The sequence below is a fragment of the Camellia sinensis genome, chromosome 11 (genome assembly GCF_055761805.1).
Source record: "Camellia sinensis isolate YWXY chromosome 11, ASM5576180v1, whole genome shotgun sequence".
NCBI classification, from domain to species: Eukaryota; Viridiplantae; Streptophyta; class Magnoliopsida; order Ericales; family Theaceae; genus Camellia; species Camellia sinensis.
Genome location: NC_138971.1, coordinates 148,757,393 through 148,778,470, shown reverse-complemented (window position 1 = coordinate 148,778,470; position 21,078 = coordinate 148,757,393). Strand labels below are relative to the sequence as shown.

The 21,078-nt window shown below is 37.7% G+C and overlaps 1 pseudogene; it reads left to right on the top strand.

Moving 5' to 3' along the window:
- The first annotated feature begins 824 nt into the window (after nt 1-824).
- On the top strand, nt 825-2,541 carry LOC145802761 (putative LRR receptor-like serine/threonine-protein kinase At3g47570 pseudogene; annotated as a pseudogene).
- Nucleotides 2,542-21,078: the final 18,537 nt, after the last annotated feature.

The window sequence follows — 21,078 nt, the reverse complement described above, 5'->3', positions numbered from 1 at the left end:
GAACAGGAGGAGCTAGGAAGGGCAATGAGTTGATGGACTTTCTCACTTCTTTATCTAATTGTTCCAACCTACTATGGTTGGACATGGGTATAAAATAAATGGTTTCAAAAGTTTATTGCCCAATTCCATTGCGAATTTCTCCACCACAATCACTTGGTTAACTCTAGATGGCAACTATGTATTGGGTAGCATACCTCTTGGTATTGGAAACATTGTAAATTTGCGTACACTCTATTTAAGTACCAACATGCTCGTTGGTAGTATTCCTGATTCCATTGGAAAACTCTTCAACTTGGAAAAGTTGCTACTTCTAACAAATAACATCTCTGGAGAAATTCCATCATCTATTGGAAACATTACTCGGCTTGGTATTCTTGACTTATCAATAAATATGATAGAGGGAACCATACCAGTTTCTTTAGGTCATTGCACAAATCTAAGGGAATTTCATCTCGGAGACAACCACCTCACTGGAGATATACCTCAAGAAATCTTTGGTCTTTCTTCTCTTACTATTCTAATCTTGAGTCAAAATTACCTAACGGGATTCCTACTACAAGAAGTGGGTAACTCAAAAAATCTTGAAAGATTGGAAATATCAAAAAACAAACTATTTGGAGAAATCCCCGCTACTTTCAGCAATTGTCAAGTTTTAGAATTCCTCTACATGATGGCTAACCTTTTCGAAGGTACAATTCCGGAATCCTTCCAACAGCTAAAAGGTCTTCAAGTTCTTGATGTTTCTCGCAATAACTTGTCAAGACAAATTCCAAGCTTTTTAAGCGAGTTACCTTTTTTTACTAAACCTTAATCTTTCTTACAATATGTTTGATGGTGAAATTCCAAATGGAGGAGTTTTCAGAAACATTGGTTCATTCTCAATTATTGGAAATAAAAAGCTCTGTGGAGGGATTAAAGTATTACAATTGCCCGCATGTCCTGCAAAAGACTTGAAGGAAATGAGACAACCTTTTAAGTGTAGAGTAATAGTTGTAGTAGTTACTCTCACTATTTTTCTATTAATAGTGTGCACTTTAGCTATTATTTATAGAATTAGAAGGTCCAGACAACAAGCCTCTTCAATCCTGTCTTTGCAAAATGAACTTTTACAACTCTCTTATGGCTAATTTTTTCACGCAACCAATGGATTCTCTTCAACCAACTTAATTGGTGAGGGAAGATATGGTTTGGTTTATAAAGGGATTCTCAAATTCGGTGAATTAACTGTTGCTGTGAAAGTACTCAAGCTTCATGAATGTGGAGCAATCAAGAGTTTCAAAACAGAATGTGAAGCACTGAAGAACATTTGCCATCACAATCTAGTCAAGGTAATCACATCTTGCTCAAGCATTGATTTTAAAGGCAATGATTTTAAGGCATTGGTCTTCGAGTTCATGAAAAATAGGAGTTTAGAGAAATGGTTACATCCAATTAGTTTTTCAGAGCAACATGACCCTAATCACTTGACCTTTGTTCAAAGGCTAAACATTGCCATTGATGTGGCCTCTGCGTTGGATTATCTTCATCATCATTGTGGAGTGGCTATCGTTCATTGCCATTTAAAGCCAAGTAATATTCTTCTTGATGATAATTTATGTGCCCATGTTGGTGATTTTGGCCTCACAAGGATTCTTTCAGCCACCACAGGTATATCCAATCATCATCAATCAAGCTCAATTAGGATTAGAGGAACAGTTGGATATGTTGCCCCAGGTAATTGTCTATATTTATTGTTCATTCCATTACATTGATTAAGAAATGTTATTTTTATTTTGTTTTATATTATTTATTTGAGGTGAACTATAAACTAAGACAAGTTTATGTATATGTACAAATTAATCATCATCTAACCACAAGGTGGTTGGCCTAGTGGGTAACAACTGGGGCTTGAAGGTTTGCTTCCTCCTAGGTCTCAGGTTCGAATCCCCTAGCCAGCAAATGCATACCTTCAGGTCACAGACCGCAGGGCATAAACCCTATTTCAAAAGGCTTGTTCGGACTGTAGGACTTAATCTAGTGCGTGTAAGCTAACCTAGGATACCCTACATAACAAAAAATAAAATAAAATTCCTCGTTCTAGTTATGCTATAGATGAGTACTCCCCTTCACATCACCAAGTTGGGTGTTTTTCTACTGTAACAAATTAATGTAACTTTTGTTATATCCATTGGTATCCCAAAATTGATATTAACCCTTGGAGATAATTTATATTTTGAAATATTAAAGTTCTTCTACCAAAAGAAGGTATAAAAATAATTTGCTAATTGAAAGATCATACCAGAATTTACTAATTTGGATTCTTCTTCATTATTTCATACTGCAGAGTATGGTATGGCTGAAGAGGTATCAACACAGGGTGACATATATAGCTTTGGAGTGTTACTACTGGAAATGTTCACAGGAAAAAGACCTACTGATAACATGTTCATTGATAATATTAACAACCATATCTATGCAAAAAGGTCTCTTTCAAATCAAGTAATGGTGATTGTTGATCGCCGAATCATATTGGCAGAGGAAGAGGAGCCAAGTAGGACCTGACAAAGTAGCACAAACAACATTTCTAAATTGGAGGTCTGTCTTGCATTGTTCATTCAAATTGGAGTTTCTTGTTCTGTTGAACTGCCACATGAGAGACTGAATTCTAGAGATGTTCTTATGGAACTATAGAAGATTAGAAATGTATTTCTTGGGTTTAGGGAAGAAAACTAAAGGCACGCATGATGTTCGTGTTCTCTACTACCAATTGGTTCCTATCTTGTGCTGTAAAGATTTTTTTTATATAGTGCCCAAACTTTGATCAGTTTTAGAGTTTTTTGGGATTTCAAATCTGGTTCAGATCTAGGATTTTTCATGTGATGTTTGAACTAATCTAATCCAAGATCAAATTGATTAATGTGAATTCAAAAACTTTCACTAGAACTTTGTGATTAGAATTTCCAATTACTTTAACTTGTACATTGTGATCCAACAGAAGCTGGTTAGTTCTTGGATAGTTTCACTATAATGTATAAGAGTTTTATGAATTAAATTTTTCCGTCCTAAAAGTATTTTTTTTTTTTTTTTTGGAAAAACATTAAGAAATTAATTCTTGTTGTCACGTGAGTTGTCACTAAAAAAACTATCCCAAAAAGTATTAAAAAAAGGACATTTACTGACAAAATTTTGAAAATGTAACTAATAAATGCATTTTTAAGAACAAAACAATTTTGTGATTTTTTTTAACATTCTAAGACCAAAAAAAAAAAAAAATGGTTGTATAAAGGACAATAATTCATCATTAAATGTTCAATGACAAAAATGCTATTTTTAATAATTAAAATATTTCGTAAATAAAAAGTGATTTTGTTCCAAAAATTTGTCTCTAAACCTTAAAAATTTTGTTTCTAAACCTTCATTTGTTGTAATGTTTTGTTGCAATATATTGACGATAAAACTATCATAATAAGTTTATTGCACTGAAATAAATTTTTTAATTTTTTTATAGGAAAAAAAATACAAAATGAAGTTTTCATCTTGACATATATAGTGAGAAAGGATCTTGATCTCTCCATTTCAAAGAAAATATTTCATTTCATATTTAATGGTTTTAAAATATAATCATTTATTTGTTTATTTTACTTTGACAAGAGATCGCAGCAAATTTTTAGCCACTCAGTCTATAAATTCAAATTTAAATTTTCTTTACCTAAAGGTTCACCACGTCTTAAAATATTTTATTCATAAGAACAAACTCATACAAAATGACGAAATTACCCATTTATATATATATATATAATATTTTATACGGTGCAAAATGCAAACCACCGCCATATTCTCTCTCTCTCTCTCTGTGTGTGTTCATCTCTGACAATCACTCATGGGATCATGGAAGGATGGGTGAGAAAAGGAAAAAGTAAGAGAGAAGCGGAAAAGTAAAAAATGTACGCATAGAACATTTTTTGAAAAATGCATTTCAACCATTGTTTTATGGTTTTAACAAATTTGAGCTGTCCAAATGTCCTAGTAGGACAAAATATATTGAAGATTCAAAAACCCTCATGCTTTGTTATATAAATACATACAAATTATATGTATTTTTTTGTTTCGGTAGTGGCACAAAATGAAAGAGACTGAGATGGGAACCGAGGATGTAACAACGGAGGCTCTCAAGAAGGAATCTGTGGATTTGGGAATACTGCTGTGTTGAAGTGCACATCTATTGAATCCACTTTCATCACCAATAACCCTGTTGCACTTATGAATCTACGTAGGCAAGTCTCATTTGTTCATCTATATATATAAGTTTTGTAAATATGAGATTTCGAAATCTCTTGAATATAGCTTCTATTCTTTGCTTTAATCAAAAGTCTGTATTTGAATATATATATATATATATATATATCTTTGGTGCTGGAAATCAATTGAATTGGATTTATTTATTTTTTGCTAGAATTGAATTGAATTGATTTTTATTTTTTTATATTTTGTGCAGGAAAGAATACCGATTGAAGAGATTTTCAGAATTTGAGACGTAATATAGAGGGACTCACATCTGAGGTTGCTAAACGAAGGCTAGCCATTTTTTGGCATGGAAGCTGCCTGGGGGGGGTGTTGGGGGGTTGTGGCCCCTACAAAAGATTGAGAACCCCCATATTCATGTATGTATGATGGTTTGCTTTGCTGCTACTTGCATGCTTTTGGCCCCTCCATACATTTGATGTCCCTACCAACAATAGCATACCAATCCCACTTAGATACAATTCAAAAACAATAGTGTTGCCAGCTGCTTATAATAGCATAGCCAGTGAAATAATTTCATGGGTTTTTAATTGGGATAATAAAAAGTTGACTCTAAATATGATCATCATATATAAATTTATTCAATATGTCTTGATAAATTTGCATATATAAACCAAAAAAAAAAAAAAAAAAGTGGGGATTTTTTTTTGGGGTCCCTGATATTAAGATTTTATAGCATAAAGAACATCTAATATTTTCGTAACGTCTAAGGTCCCTTACACATCAATCGAGAGAAATTTCAATCCTCAGAGAAATTCTCTCCAAATTTCTTTGGACTTCCCACTCTCTAGAGAAATTCTCTCCAAATTTCTCTGGACTTCCCACTTTCCAAAGAAATTCTCTCCGAATTTCTCTGGACTTCTCTCCAAATTTCTCTGAACAAAGTAAGTTCAAGTCTCAACTTGGCCTAAACTCTCTCTCTCTCTCTCTCTCTCTCTCTCTCTCTCTCTCTCTCTCTCTATAATATTTTTGTCTTTGGATGCATGGTTGCAGAAGAAGAGCAAGAACCAAAGAATTTCTCTCCAGAGAAATTCTCTGCATTAAGTCTAGAGATTTTCTCTGGATTTCTCTGAATTTTCTCTAGATTTTAAGAAACAAGAATGAAGAGTTCAAGGAATCTGCCTTCTAAATCATGAGGCGCAATACACAAATCAATTACCCAAATAAGTAACAACAACATCCAATATGCATATATCCAGAGAATTTCTAAGAAATTCTGGAAGGCCAAAAAAATCCTCTAGATTCCAGTCTAGAGATTTTCTCTGGATTTTCAAAAAATTTCTCTGGATTTCAAGAAATAATAATGAAGAGTTCAAGGAATAGAGGATTTGGTTTCACTGTGAATTGCATTTGTCCATATATATAATACATATACAACTCCTCAAACACTAAAACTTTAAATCATAAATTCAAGAACTCAACATCCTCAAATCCTTTAAAACCCATCAACACCATACAAAATTGTCAAACAAACAGTAATCACATTGTTCATGAAACAGAGTTTCAAGTACATACATAAACATAAGGATATTCAAGAAACATATATTTGCATCAACTATATTGTAGAAAATGAAGAAAACAAAACAGGGAAAAACAAGTACTTCAATTTCAGTTTTTATTGTTATTATTATTATTATTATTATTATTATTATTATTATTATCCACAAAAAAGGAAAAGAAATTTAAAAACCGAAGGGGCATATAAATATATGTACAGCAAAAAGGTATTGTGACCTATGTTGTGTGGTTCTGATCAAAATTGCAATGGCGAAAGCAAGGCAGCAAAACCCAAGAAAGTAACCAACTTGGAAATTCTACCCACTTCAAAGGCAAATTAATTAGTCAAGAACATTGCAGTAGCGATGGATTTTGTCGTGGGTCTTCCGAGGACTCAACAGGATAGTGATGCCATATGGGCAGTAGTTGACCGGTTGACTAAGTCGGCGCACTTTATTCCTATATGTGTGAGAGATTCGGCAGATCATCTTGTCGACTTGTATATTCAGGACATAGTGAGGTTGCACGGGGTCCCAGTGTCGATCATCTCAGATAGTGATCCACGTTTTACTGCTAGATTGTGGCAAAGTTTGCAGAGTGCCTTGGGCACTAGATTGACTTTTAGCATGGCTTACCATCTTCAGACTGACGGACAATCCAAGCGCACTATTCAGATCCATGAGTATATGCTTCAAGGATGTGTCCTTGACTTTAAGGGGTCGTGGGAGAGACACTTATCCTTAGTGGAGTTTGCCTACAACAACAGTTTCTAATCGAGTATTGGTATGGCACAATTTGAGGCCTTGTATGGCCGACCATGTAGATCTCCAATGTGTTGGGCTGAGGTGGGTGATACACCATTGTTGGGTCTAGAGTTTGTGCAAGAAACGACGGAGAAAATGGCACTTATCCGTAAGAGATTGGTTACAGCCCAGAGTCGCCAAAAGAGTTATGCCAACCGTCGGAAGAGGCCTTTGGCATTTGAGGTGAGTGATCACGTCTTTCTAAAAATATCACCTAGGCGGGGTTTGATGAGGTTTGGGAAGAGTGGGAAGTTGTCCCCTCGATTTATTGGCCCTTTCGAGATCCTTGAGCGGATTAGAGAGGTTGCCTACCGTTTAGCATTACCGCCGCAACTGTCTAGAGTGCATAACGTGTTTAATGTTAGTATGCTTCGAAAATATGAGCCGGATCCACCACATGTATTGGGTTGGACCGATTTAGAGGTTGATGAGGATGCCTCGTATGAGGAGAGACCGGTGAAGGTCTTAGATAGGCGGGACCAAGCTTTGCGAGGCAAGACAATTCCCTTGGTCAAAGTATTGTGGAAACATCACGGGGTTGAGGAGGCCACTTGGGAATGTAAGTTTGAGGTCTAAGAGAAATATCCGGACCTATTTGTGGGTATCTGAGTCTATGAGGAAAATCTGTTTTGTTAATGAACTATAAAAACATTGAATATGTTTTGGGTTGTGAAACATTGTATATGTTTCGGATTATGAAAGTATTGTAATTGTTGAATATGTCTCGGGAATACAAGTTTAATTTAAGCCTTTTGTATGTTAAATGTGTTTAGAATGCAAATACGTTATTAACATTGAATGTGTGATGGAGTTATGGAGTATGTGTATTGAGATCAGATGAATTTCAAAAGAATGCATGTTGATAATGCATGTTGAGTTATATTGTAAATTGTTCCCTTGAGAAGAGATGGCATGACCGGTGGTAGGTCATGATGGTGAATGTTGAGTTATAATCATGTTGATAATCGAATAATCACAATTCTTGAAACTCGTATAAAAATTTCGGGGACGAAATTCTTTAAGGAGGGGAGGTTAAAGCGATCCCGATTTTCCCTTGTCATTTACTATATTCTGGACTCGAGTTTCGTGGTTGTATGTTGTTGTCTGTATTTCGCTTCTAACCTTTGATTCTTTGTATTTGAGTTTTGGAATGGGCTGGGTAAGTTTGGAGCAGGTTGGTTGTGAGTTAGAATAAATGGCTGCTGCCCAGGATTTGGCTTCTTTGCTCGAGCGAGGCTTTTTGTGCTCGAGCGAGGCCAGGGTATTTGCTTCTTCGCTCGAGCGAGGATTGTGGGTCTTCAGGTTTCTTTTTAGACGCAGTTTCTGCTCGAGCGAGCTTTCTTCCACTCGAGCGAGAACTCTTGCGCTCAAGTGTGCGTCTGCGTCTCTTTTGGACCTGAAGGTTGGTATTCTTTACTCGAGCGACGCTTCTTGCACTCGAGCAAGTGAGCCCTATGTTTTGTGTTCCTTCACTCGAGCAAGAACTCTTGCGCTTGAGCGTGCGTCTGGGTTGTAGACCTGAAGTTTTGCATTGTTTACTTGAGGGACGCTTCTTGCACTCGAGCGAGGCTCTTTTGTGTCTGGTTGTTCGAGCGACCACTCTTTTGCTCGAGCGAGCCTCGATTATATCAGTTGGCAGTAGCGTGATATTTGTCACTTTTTCATCCAAAAACCCAAATCCGGCTGCCTCTCTCTCTAAAGTATCTCTTCTCTCTACAAATACACTTGATCTAGAGTGTCTCTACCCTGCGTCCTTTGTAAAAAAGGTAGAGTATCGTGTGGGCTTTCATTTGATCCGAAAAAGTTGGACTTCGAAGCATCTTGGGTTTTTCTCTTCATCTCCTTTGAGCTTCTCCATTTGAGGTAGGGATAATCTTCTTATTTTTATGGGCTTTAACATAAACATTAGTCATTTTGTATAAATGGTGAGATTTGATAATTTTGAAAAGTTAGGGTTTTGAGACTTGAAATGTTTGAAAGAGGGGTTTTCTATCTTTGGACTTCATTGTATGTGTGAGGTCTTGAAAATGGGGATATTTGGATAGAATAGAGGAAATTTGGTCTTAGGATCACTGTTTGAGAAAATGGGGAAATGCCCTAATCGAATTTAAATAATTAATTTGGTAAATTGTGAGAATATGAAATTGGGTTAAGAATTTTGAAATTGGGGAAAATTGTGATTGAATGGTGTAGTTGGATTGATAAATCACTCACCGATGGAAAATGTAATAAATTATCTGTTTGATAGATTTATTTATCTGTTTAGAAATAACTATTTTGGGCTATCGGTGGAGGATAGTCTCGATTGTTGTAGACACTGGGGGTGTTTGCTTCAGCTTTTCAAAGCTAACTTATGGCTTTTAGCTTTAAAAAAGTTATTTTGGACTGTTTGGTTAAACTTATTTCAAACAACTTCTGATTCTAGCAGCTTATTTTAACTCAAAAAAACTGATTCTGAGAAACTGCTCACCCCTTGCTTCTGATTATCAGCTGCTGCTCTGGACATGTTAATTTATGGTTATACTCTTAATTTTTTTTATTTTTTATTTTTTTAAAAATAGAAAAAGACCCAAATGGACTATAGATTATTATTATTATTTTTTATGAGAAATGTAGACAAACAAAAAATAAAAATTAATTGAAAAAGCTATTTCACAGCTTATTTAACAAACACTACTCAGCAACTTAAATCTATAATCCAACAGCTACACCAAACAAATTAACAACTTCTGATTAAAGTCATAATCTATAATCTGTTAAGTTATAATCTATAAGCTGTTTTAACAGCTACACCAAACGGGGCCACTGCATGATGATTAGGGAAATTGAAACTAATCAATTGGATTATGTCATTGAATGTGACGGTGGAATTAACACATTGAATATGTGAATTGTTGGGTTATTGTATATGACTATGTGTTTAAATACATTGTATATGTATATTGTGTGGGAGGAGATAGGGGATGTACTCCATTTGTTTGGGAGGAGATAGGGGATGGACTCCATTGATAATTAAGTTGGCCGGAGTGTCCAGGGTGAAAGTCCCGAAATCTTTTATATATTTAGGTGCCGGTTCCCTCGGACGTAGTTCCGTAAAATGGCAAGAAAATGGAAGTGTTGAATGTTGTTGGATTATTGAAGTGTTGGTATATGAGTTGTAGTCTCATTTTAAATTGTTTGGATAATATTCGATAATGTAAGTGGATTGAGTTGGATAAATGAAAGAAAGCGGTTTGTAAATGTTGATTTGTTATGGAAAGAATGTAAGTTGGCTTATAAGTGTTAAACATTTATCGAATGCTTATGTTTTTGTTAATTCTCATAAAATGTTTAGCATATCTCTACTGGGTTTTGGCTCACCCTACTCGGGACACCATTTTTCAAGAATAGGAGACATGCCACCTCCAAGGTCTTAGCTTGGGAGGTCTTGGAGTTAAAGACTCTCTTTTGTTATTTTGTTTTGATCTTAAATGTAAATTCAAGCTGAGGACTTTATATGTAAAGAGTTAGAACTCTTCTTTTGTTGTAACCAAGTGGTCACTTGGAAAGTTGTAAGCCCGTAGGGCATCTATTCTGTTGATTAACATGTACTACCCTTTGTATAGAATACTTTGATGAATGGAATACAACTTTGCTATCATGATTATGTATCTCTCGAATGAATGTTTCATGTCATATTTTGAGGGCGTTACACTTGTTTTGCATAGTTATAGTGCAACCCCATGCATTAGCTTAATATTTTGGCTTTTTGTGTCTTGAGTCCAGTATGTTCTAGACTATATTTAGGGTTGTTTTGCCTCTGTTTTTGGTTGTTTGTTTTATTTGAGCCTTGCATGGCATGATTGTAGTGTTAATTCCTTCGCTAGCTTAATGTTTTAAGGCTTTAACTCTCATTGGTGTGAGGTGGTTTCATATTTTAGTGCTTTTATCATTCATTTCCAGCACTTTAATCATCTCTACAATCCCTATCAATTCTTCACTTTTGATTTTCTTCGAAAGTGGTTTTCAAGCCACTTGTTTGCCTAAGTGTAAAATGGAGCTGTTACACCTAATGGTTTAATCCCTTAGGGGGTTCATTACCAACAGTGTAATGCCTCTTTCATGCCCCAAGCAACTTGTGGTTTGAGCCCTCATTCCATTAGAGGACACTCACCAATGGACTTAATGGATTAAAGAATGATTTGGTAATTAAAATGTGTAAACAAAATTCACAAGTAAAAATGACAAGATAAGCATCTCTTTGTGTTGCATTGCATGTGTTCAAATTAGACGTTAATTTGAACATAAGGAAAATGGGACATTTCATACTCAAAAGTAATGAAATGTTCCACTTTCCGTGGTCTCCATTGCCCTTGATCATGCATGATACGGTGATGGTCATTCGAGCCTTATTTGTGCATTTATCGAAATTGTACAACTTGGATCTTTGGCCATCATGCAATGAAATTGCTTGATTGGTGGTTTTGGATCCAAGTGTGTCACTCCTTTGAGGTTTTGAGATGATAAGGAGGGATACAGTACAAACAAATCCTTGTAAAAACTTTCCTTTTGCTCTATTTGTGCTTTGTTGTAGTATGGTAATCCAAATCATCAATGGCCGGCAGTGCCTCATTCATGGCTGGTAGTACACATTTTTGACCAACAGATGGCCGGCAGCAACCATCCATGACCGGCAGGCCACTGGTGTAACCCTCAGCAAATATTTGGTAAGTTGGAGCAGAAAGGTTCTGAAGTATGCTCAACCTTGCAAACAAAGCCTCTCGAGAGCAAGACGGAGGACTTTTCGGGGCGAAAACCGAGCACATGCATCTTTCACTTCCCGAGGTGGAACGGTGGTAGTATAGTTTAATGCCTTGCATGATTAATTAGTGTGCATTTGTTTTAATTAATTAGTTTACTAGTTGATTAAAGTGTTGTAATAATTAGTAATTAGTTTGCTAGTTATTCATTTGATCTGTAATAATTAGTCTAATTAGTTTAGTCTAATTAGTTTAATTAGCTTAGCTTAGATTAGTTTAGCTCTTATTCATTTGGACCCTCCTTCGTGAGGGCATAATGTTATAATAAATGTGCGTGTGTGTATGTTTTCTAGCCCTACATCTTTCTCCCTTTTATTTAATGCTTTCGATCCAGCCCTATATCTTTCTCCCTTTTATTTAATGCTTTCAATGGTTAGATTAGGGATCATGTTTCAATTAGCATACCGCATGCTTGCATCCAGTCATCTTGTCTTGCATGCACTGAGGCTCGGCGCATCATTCAAACTGCATCGTCATTTCAATATCTTCTTTGAATACGTGTTTAATCGCATGTTATCAAGTCGATTCATATTCCATATTAGTAGCCAAGCCTATTAAATGCATATTGCATTTGTTGCATTAGGCATCTTGCATAGTTAGGATCATCCATCTTTCTAACTAGTTTCTGTTTTGGCTTAAAGTACTCGGTGAGTCTTTACACTTTAGCATACTTGCATAAGTGTGAATGTTGCCATGATTAGCATGCTTGTCATGGGGCTATGTGCTTAAATGCTAAACTGCATGAATGCCTGTGGATGAAGGCTTGTTGTTTGAATTGGAACAATTCAACGAATGTGCATTTTAAGCCCACTTTGTTTATTGGAAAATCATGTTTTAAGCCCACTATGTTTGGTGGCAAACCCACATCTTTAAGCCCACTTGAGGTGGCAAATTCAAACTATTTTTGCAAACAAACATGAGTTGAATTGTTCCAATTTTAGCAAACTAGTCTATACTTGCTTGTGCGCATCACATAGTAAAGCTAGTTTAATAACCAAAATAAGAACACATAATGTTTATAAAACATCATATCATGATTAGTAGAGGCTGATCTTTGATCGGGCGAGTGAGGGTGCTCAATTCATGACCTTCCCCCTTCGTACCCAAGTTCCCGAGCCGAGGCAACTTTGGTGATGACGAACACGTGGTCTTTGGCACGAGTCAGGGTTTCCTAAATTTTTCCAAAATAAAAAATATTTAGGTGGCGACTCTATATCTGGCAAAGCAGTCCAATTTTGGCATTATTAGATTCAAAATCGATTTTCCAAAATGATTTGCCGAATTTAGACTCTTTGGTGTTTATCAGTTTCACATTGCACTTGTGAGACTAGATTCAGAACTACAGGAGTCCGAACTGTGAGGCCTTCTTCTCAAACCTTTCCAAAAGGTGGGGCGTAAAAAAAGGCGAGTCCACAGTTTCTGGCGACTCACTGGGGATCTAGAGAACTTGACTTGAACTCATGATATGTTGTTTTATTTACACTTATGTGTTTCTTTGCATTTGCATTTTCATTTGCATCGGTGCGCCTAAGTCACAGTGTTTGCCATATGCTATTCATGAACGGTTTGCCGGAGGCTTGCTTGGAAAAGCTTGCCAAAAGACTGACTGGTTGCGGGCTCTGCCATAATGGGAACACAACCCTTGGATCTGGACTACCGCTGTACCGTTTGATCCTCCTTTCACTTCTTGGTGTTAGGTGTGAGAGGTATATTAGGTAGTTTTGCTGAGGCACCATTTTTTGACCAATCAACCTAGTTGCATATCGGAAACCATAGAGACTGTTCCAAACTAGGACAGGTTGCTCGCCTGAATGCAGGAATTGTTTGAAACTGCTTATTTTGCATAGTGAATCCCTAACTCCTGACGAAATTAGGACAGAGTAAACCTACCCCATCATAGGAATGTTTTGGCTCTCACTTGCTTGATATGTGCTTTTGGAGTGAAATTCTGCAGGAATGTATGTATCAGTTGCAAGTCTGGGTATTAGTTTTGGGGGCAGAAATCAGTGTTTGAGTACAGCTCTCCAGCTTATGATTGTAACTGCGCGTTGTTTCTGTCTGAACCGAGGTGCTATGCGGTTTCTGATTTTTGTTTCTCCAGCTTATGATTTTTGTTTGTCAATTATATTTAAATTCTTTTTTGGAAATTTTTCAATTTTTTTTTCATTTTTTATATTTGTCTAGTCAGGTATAATATAAATATATAATTTTTTTTACAAACAATTGAAAAAAGGTCACCAAAAAAAAAATCATTAAAAAACCTATATCCAAACAACACCTACAAACTTGGAGGGAAAATTGGTTGGGATTTGCCAAAATAGCATGTGACCATTGGAGCACCATTGCTATAATTTGGCAAAATAGTACTATTCATTGCCAAATTATAGCTATGACAATACTATTTTAACAAATACCATTGAAGATGCTCTAAGTCAACATAAATTTAGTAACATTCAAGATTGTAATTGGTGGAAAGGAAGTGGAATTTTATTCTCTTGACATTCTCGCTGTCATTATTTTAGGAGTTATGGATGGTAGAGAAAGCAACTCAGTAACAAATTAATGGATAAAATATACTTATATATATATATATATAAGTATGGGTTCTGAGTTAATTTGATCTTTTAAATTTTAATTTTATCAATTTCGTCTCTGAAATTTTTAATTTGAATCAAATTGATCTAATTTCAAATGATGGTCTAAATTGTTATTGGAACAATTATAAATTTCAACTATGGTCCCAAAAGTATATGTTTTGTCTCATTTTGATCTCTAAAATTTTAATTTCACCCCTCAATATTGTAAGTTTATATATCATGTTTTCATCAATGTTTCGGGATCAAATTGACAAAATTAAAAACTTTAGGAACTAAAGGGACAGAACACATACTCTTTTCATTATCGGTTAATTATTTAGATGAGTCATTTGAAATTGGACCAGAGTAACCCAAATTAAAAAATTTAGAACCAAATTGACAAAATAAAAACTTGAAAGACCAAAATAACACTAAAATGCATAGTTAAAAATCATAAATGTTATTTACCCCAAATTAATCTTCGGCAATTGAATCTATGCCTTATATCATGCTAGCCCAAACAAATCCAAATGCATAAAATACACAAATTGTTCCAAGAATATGCGTCGTGTGTTATTTTGGTTCTTGATATTTTACATGTCCCAAATTGTTCCCAATCTAATATTTTTGTCACTGAATAGTTACTACCTCCATTTCCATCTACAATTGATAACAAAAATAAGGGCAATTTTTTTTTTCTCTTCATAAAAATGGATATATAATAGGTTACTTCACATATCTACCAGGAAATATTGCATCTTAGCACCCACACTGCTTCTGCAAGGAATCCCATCTCACCTACGTCAGCAAACAACAGCTTCATAACAGAATGTGAAGCACTGAAGAACATTTGACACCAAAAACTTGTCAAGATAATCACAAACACAAACACACGCATATCCACATCTGCAATCACAACCAAGGTTTTTCAAAGAAGAAGACAAAAAGATATACAACAAAGAATGAGACACACAGACACACACATATATACACGTATGTATGAAAAAGAGCAGTGTAATGTGGATGATGAATTGAGTTTCTTGAGTTGAATGCATTCAATAAGTGTTTGTGGGCCAGAATAAATTATTTTTCTTTGTCAAGAGAAATTAAAGGTCCTCTGTTTTTTTATTTTCTAGGTTTATAAAATTGGGGAAGAAAGGGATTGTGGGTTTTTCAGTCTTTGCTTGATGAAATGATGCCTTTAGCTTTTGATTGAAGAATGGAGTACTACTATTACAGCTTGTAGCAGAATGGTGGCCTTGGTTTTTGTAAATCAAGTTTATAGATTAGACAGAGTTGATTTGTAGCTTTAAATGGTGTGAAATTATTTTAAACAAAGTAAATAAAATGCATTTTAAATTATGTTTGTTAGTGTATAGCTGTTAGCTTTAATGTAAAGTAAAGTTGTTAGCATTAGTGTAAAGTAAAGCTGTAAAGTAAAGCTGACAAATGTTTTATGCTTTTGGTGCCTCATTTGGCATCCTATGTTGTCCTCTCCTCTCTATAAAGAGAGTGTACATCTCTTTGTAAAAATACACAAATCAATATAGAGTTATTCATTTGCTCTCTCTCTCTTTCTCTCTCTCAAACTATTGTTTCATGGTATCAGAGCCCAGTTATACAATTTTGGCATTTTTCAATTTTGGTGCTTAGTCCCGTACACAGTGGAACTACACCAAACAGCTCGGAATCTCCTTACGATTCCAACGGCACCACGTCTGTCATCAGAAATGCCTTCACGCGCTTCCACGCGCCGTCGTTGTGCTCGGCACATCTCTACTTCCGTTGCCACTCTCACACGCGCCTTCACGCGCCTTCAGGTCTACTCTTTCGCGCACCACGTCTGCTACCGTGCACCCGCATGCGCCATCCCTCTACTGTGAGTCGCGCCTGCGCCGTTCCACTATCGTGCACCCACGTGCGCCATCCCTCAACCGTGAGCCGCACTTGCGCCGTTCTGATATCGTGCACCCGCATGCGCCATCCTGCTACCGTGAGCCACGCGTGTGCCAGTCTGCTAATGTGCACCGCTAACATCATTTTTCATTCTACTGACGTCATCTCTGCACAACACACCTTTCCTAGCTATTTTCGACCTTCTGGACTCACTAGTACACTCTGTTTTACCTAATTTTTCTCATACAGGTCTATTCCTATTAACTTAGCCTTACTCAACTATTATTATGGATCGTCATGATGCCTCTCATCCCATTTTCGTTATTTTGAATGGCTCCAACTATGTTCTGTGGGCCCAAGCCATGTCTTCCTTCCTCAAAGGAAAGAAGCTCTGGGAATTATCACCGGGGATGTGACCCAACCGGTGAAAGACACTGATGCTGCTACTACTGCTACTGCTACTACTACTACTACATATGAAGACCAACTTGAGGAATGAGACAGTAAGAATTACCAAATCATTACCTGGTTTCCAAATACCTCTGTTACCTCTATCAGTCTTCAATTTGGTCGCTTTCAGCTTGACTCTGTAACTACTCCTGCAAAAGACATCTGGGATTTTTTGAAAGAACGATACCAGACTACTGGTCTTGCCCATCAATATCAACTTCAGAGCCAACTTCACCGCATGCGCCAAGAATCCACTCAGTCTATTGATGACTTCCTTTCTCAAATGTACTCTACTTGGGACTAGCTTGCTCTTTCAGAACCGACTTGGCCTCACCGAGAAGATGCTGTTCTATTTACTATCTATCGTAATCAGCAACGGTTGGTGCACTTTCTCATGGCTCTTACTTCCTCTTTTGAGCCCGTACGTGCCTCTCTGCTTTATCGCCATCCATTGCCCACTCTTGAACAAGCTATTTATGAGCTACTATCAGAGGAGACTCGTCTCGGTACTCTTCAAACTCATCATGTGGACTCTGTTCTTGCCACTCGTCCGTACCGGCCATCATTTACCCAGCGGACCACTGCCTACCTCTATTGTCAGAATTGGGGTCTTCCTTCAACACATCTCCTGGTCAATTGCCTCGTCAGATCCTGCTGATACTGCAATAAACTTGGTCATGGTCACCTGCAACAGGATTGTTTTCACAATCCATCCCGATCATCCTTCAATAGCCACTCCTTTCACAGTGGTTCTTCTCGAGAGAGCTTTCATCGTTCCGGGAATCAGTCTTATCACACTGCTGTTGCTTCCGAGAATCAGTCTCATCACACTGCTGTTGCTGCCTCTGAGGATTTCTCTGAGTCAACTGCTCCGTCTACCTTTCTCTTTTCTCAAACGGATGTAGAGGCCATGTTCAAACACCTTCTCTCCCCTTCTGGTACACCTCCTCCTACTACTTTGTCTGTGATCCCAGGTAACTCTTCTTGGTATTTTGACTCTGCCTGTTGTAATCATATGACCTCCAGTTCTACTATATTTTCTTCCATCTCTTCATCTCCTCATATTCCCTCAATTCATACTGCTGATGGTTCCCTCATGTCTGTCCGTCATGTTGGTACTGTTTCCACATCTTCTTTATCTTTACCTCAAGTTTATCATATCTCTGCTCTCACCTTAAACCTTATCTCTATTGGTCAATTATGTGAACTTGGTCTAGCTGTCATATTTTCTGCTACTGATTGTTTGATGCAGGACCCTCAGACGGGGCAGACTATTGGGATCGGCCGTAAGCACGGACGTCTCTATGAACTCATTCACCTTCATATTCCTGACTCTCCTTAGATCACTGCTCCTGCATCTGCTTCCTCATCATCTCCTTTTCATCTTTGGCATTGTCGCTTAGGGCATATTTCTGTTAATCGCTTAAAGTCTTTGGTTTCTAGTGGACAATTGGGTCATGTAATTTCAGATAATTTCAATTGTATACCCTGTCAACTTGCCAAACAACCTGCTTTATCATTCAATAAAAGTACTTCTGTTTCCCTTGCACCTTTTGATCTTATACATTCGGATATTTAGGGCCCCTCCCCTACTACTACTATGGGGGGATCTCGTTATTTTGTTGTTTTTATTGATGATTTTTCTAGGTTTACTTGGCTTTTTCTCATGAAAACTCGGTCTGAACTTAAACACCTTTATTATCGTTTTGCCCAAATGGTCCACACCCAATTCTCCAAAACCATCAAACTTTTTCGCTCTGACAATGCTATGGAATATCGGGATTCAGATTTCCTTTCTTTTCTTCAGAGTCATGGTACACTGCCTCATCGTTCCTATGCTGGCACATCCCAGCAAAATGGCCATGCTAAACGGAAATATAGGCATATTCTTGACACTACTCGCGCTCTCCTTCTATCTTCTTCCTGCCCTGAAACCTTTTGGAGGGAAGCTCCCCTCACTGCTATCTACACTATCAATTGTGCTCCTACCCCTGTCATCCATAATCAAACTCCCTTTGAACGTCTATATGGCACTCCCCCTCCATACACCAATCTTCGGGTTTTTGGCTCTGCCTGCTTTGTTCTACTTCAATCCCATGAGCACACCAAGCTTGAACCTCGTTCTCGTCTTTGTTGCTTTCTTGGGTATGGAATTGAACATAAAGGCTTTTGCTGTTGGGATCCTCTCTCTAAACGTCTTCGTATCTCCCGCCATGTAGTTTTCTGGGAACACCAAATGTTTTCCTCACTATCCTCCTTTCACTTACCCGCACTTTCCACTAATGTACTGTTTACTAATCCTTCCATAGATCTCTTCTCTGATAATTTTGATATAGGTTCCTCCTTCATCGAGATGCCCTTGTTCACTCCTGATCCCGTCCAGCCTGCTCTCCCTGAAGGTCCACCTCTCATTGCACCACCTCCTTCTCCACCAGTTCTTGCTCCCACCGATCCTCCTACGGGTCAACCACGTCGGGTAACTCAACCTCCTATCCATCTTCGTGATTATATTGTTGGCTCTACTGCCTTTTCTACTATGAACCTACCTCCTATCGTGAGGCTTGTACTAATCCTCTTTGGCAGCAAGCTATGACTGATGAACTCCAGGCCTTGGACAAAACTCATACTTGGGATCTTGTTGATCTTCCTCCTGGCAAGACTGCGATTGGCTGCAAATGGGTTTACAAAGTCAAGACTCATTCTGATGGCTGTATTCAACGCTACAAAGCTCGTCTTGTTGCCAAGGGTTTCAACCAGGAATATGGTATTGATTATGGGAGACATTCTCCCCTGTTGCTCGGCTTACATCTGTTCGCAGTTTACTTGTTGTTGCTGCTGCTCGCCACTGGGAGCTTTTTCAAATGGATGTCAAAAATGCTTTCCTCAATGGTAATCTTCTTGAGGAGGTCTACATGCAACGTCCACCTAGGTCCACTTTTTCACCTCATAAGGTTTGCAAACTACAGCGTGCCCTCTATGGCCTCAAGCAAGCGCCCCGTGCTTGGTTTGCTAAGTTCAGTTGTACCATTCATGACTTTGGGTTCACCTCTAGCTCCTATGACTCTGCTCTTTTTATATGGACTACTCCTCATGGCACCACTCTTCTCCTTCTGTATGTGGATGATATGATTATCACTGGTAATGATGAAGCTGGTATTCTCCATCTCAAACGTTTTCTCCACCGTCAGTTTGAGATGAAAGACCTTGGTACTCTTAACTACTTCTTAGGCCTTGAAGTCTCTCATGATTCTACTGGTTTCTATTTGTCCCAGGCCAAATATGCATCCGATCTTCTGGCTCGTGCTGGTCTTACTGATTGCAAAACTACCTCTACTCCAGTTGATCCTCAGATTCGTCTCACTCCTCTCGATCTCCTCTCCGATGCTACTCTTTATCGCTAGCTCGTCGGAAGTCTTGTCTATCTCACAGTGACTCGTCCTGACATTGCCTATGCTGTTCACATTGTTAGTCAGTACATGTCGGCTCCTCGCACTCTCCACTACACTGCTCTACTCCGCATCCTCCGCTACCTCAAAGGCACTCTATTCCATGGCCTTCACTACTCTGCTTCCTCCTCTCTTGAACTGCGTGCCTTTTCCGATGCTGATTGGGCTGGAGATCCTACGGATCGACGCTCTACCACAGGATTCTATTTCTTCTTAGGGAATTCTCTTCTTACTTGGCGTAGCAAAAACAATCCCTCACTGCCCGCTCTAGTACCGAAGCTGAATACCGAGCTCTTGCTGATATTACTCAGGAACTTCTCTGGCTTCGCTAGCTCCTTGCTGATATGGGTGTTTCTTCTTCTGGTCCTACCTCTCTCTATTGTGACAATTGGAGTGCCATTCAGATTGCTCACAATAATGTTTTTCATGATCGCACCAAACATATTGAGATTGACTATCATTTCATTCGCTAGCATGTTACCTGTGGTACTGTTCATCTTCTCCCTATTGCTTCTGCCGATCAACGTACTGATATTTTCACTAAGGCTCATCCTTCTGGACGCTTTAGTGATCTTGTTTCCAAACTCAACTTGGTTGATGCTTTCCCTTCTTGAGTTTGCGGGGGGATGTTAGTGTATAGTTGTTAGCTTTAATGTAAAGTAAAGCTGACAAATGTTTTATGCTTTCGTTGCCTCATTTGGCATCCTATGTTGTCCTCTCCTCTCTATAAAGACAGTGCACATCTCTTTGTAAAAATACATAGATCAATATAGAGTTATTCATTTGCTCGCTCTCTCTCTCTCTCTCTCTCTCTCTCTCTCTCTCTCTCTCTCTCTCAAACTATTATTTCAATGTTGATTGGATAAGGGCATTTTTGGTACATTAAAATATCAAACTAACAGCATCAACCAAATCTGTTAGGTCAACACACAGTTGACTGACAGATGGATCCATATGTTACTTAAAATTCTGAAGAAATGGGGGTTGTTGATATTTTAGAGAATAAGGGAGGTGACAACGTGATTTCAATGTTATGGAAGGGCTGTCAGTGTAATTTACCTAAAAAAAAATTGTGTCAAGCTAGACACTTATTGTCTAACAATGCATAGGTATAAGATATAATGAAAAGAAATAACCAAATGCAACTCTCATAAAGAGAACAAAAAATATTCGATCTTCATGTCTTGTAATGATTGACCGCAACAACTCTTGAATAAAAATGTCCAAGAGTGGCCAACTCAAGTAATCAGTTGATTGGGTAGGACAAATGAAAATGAAAGCATTGCTAAAGAAAATTCCTTAGACTTGTTTAGACTATTTTCGTTGGATT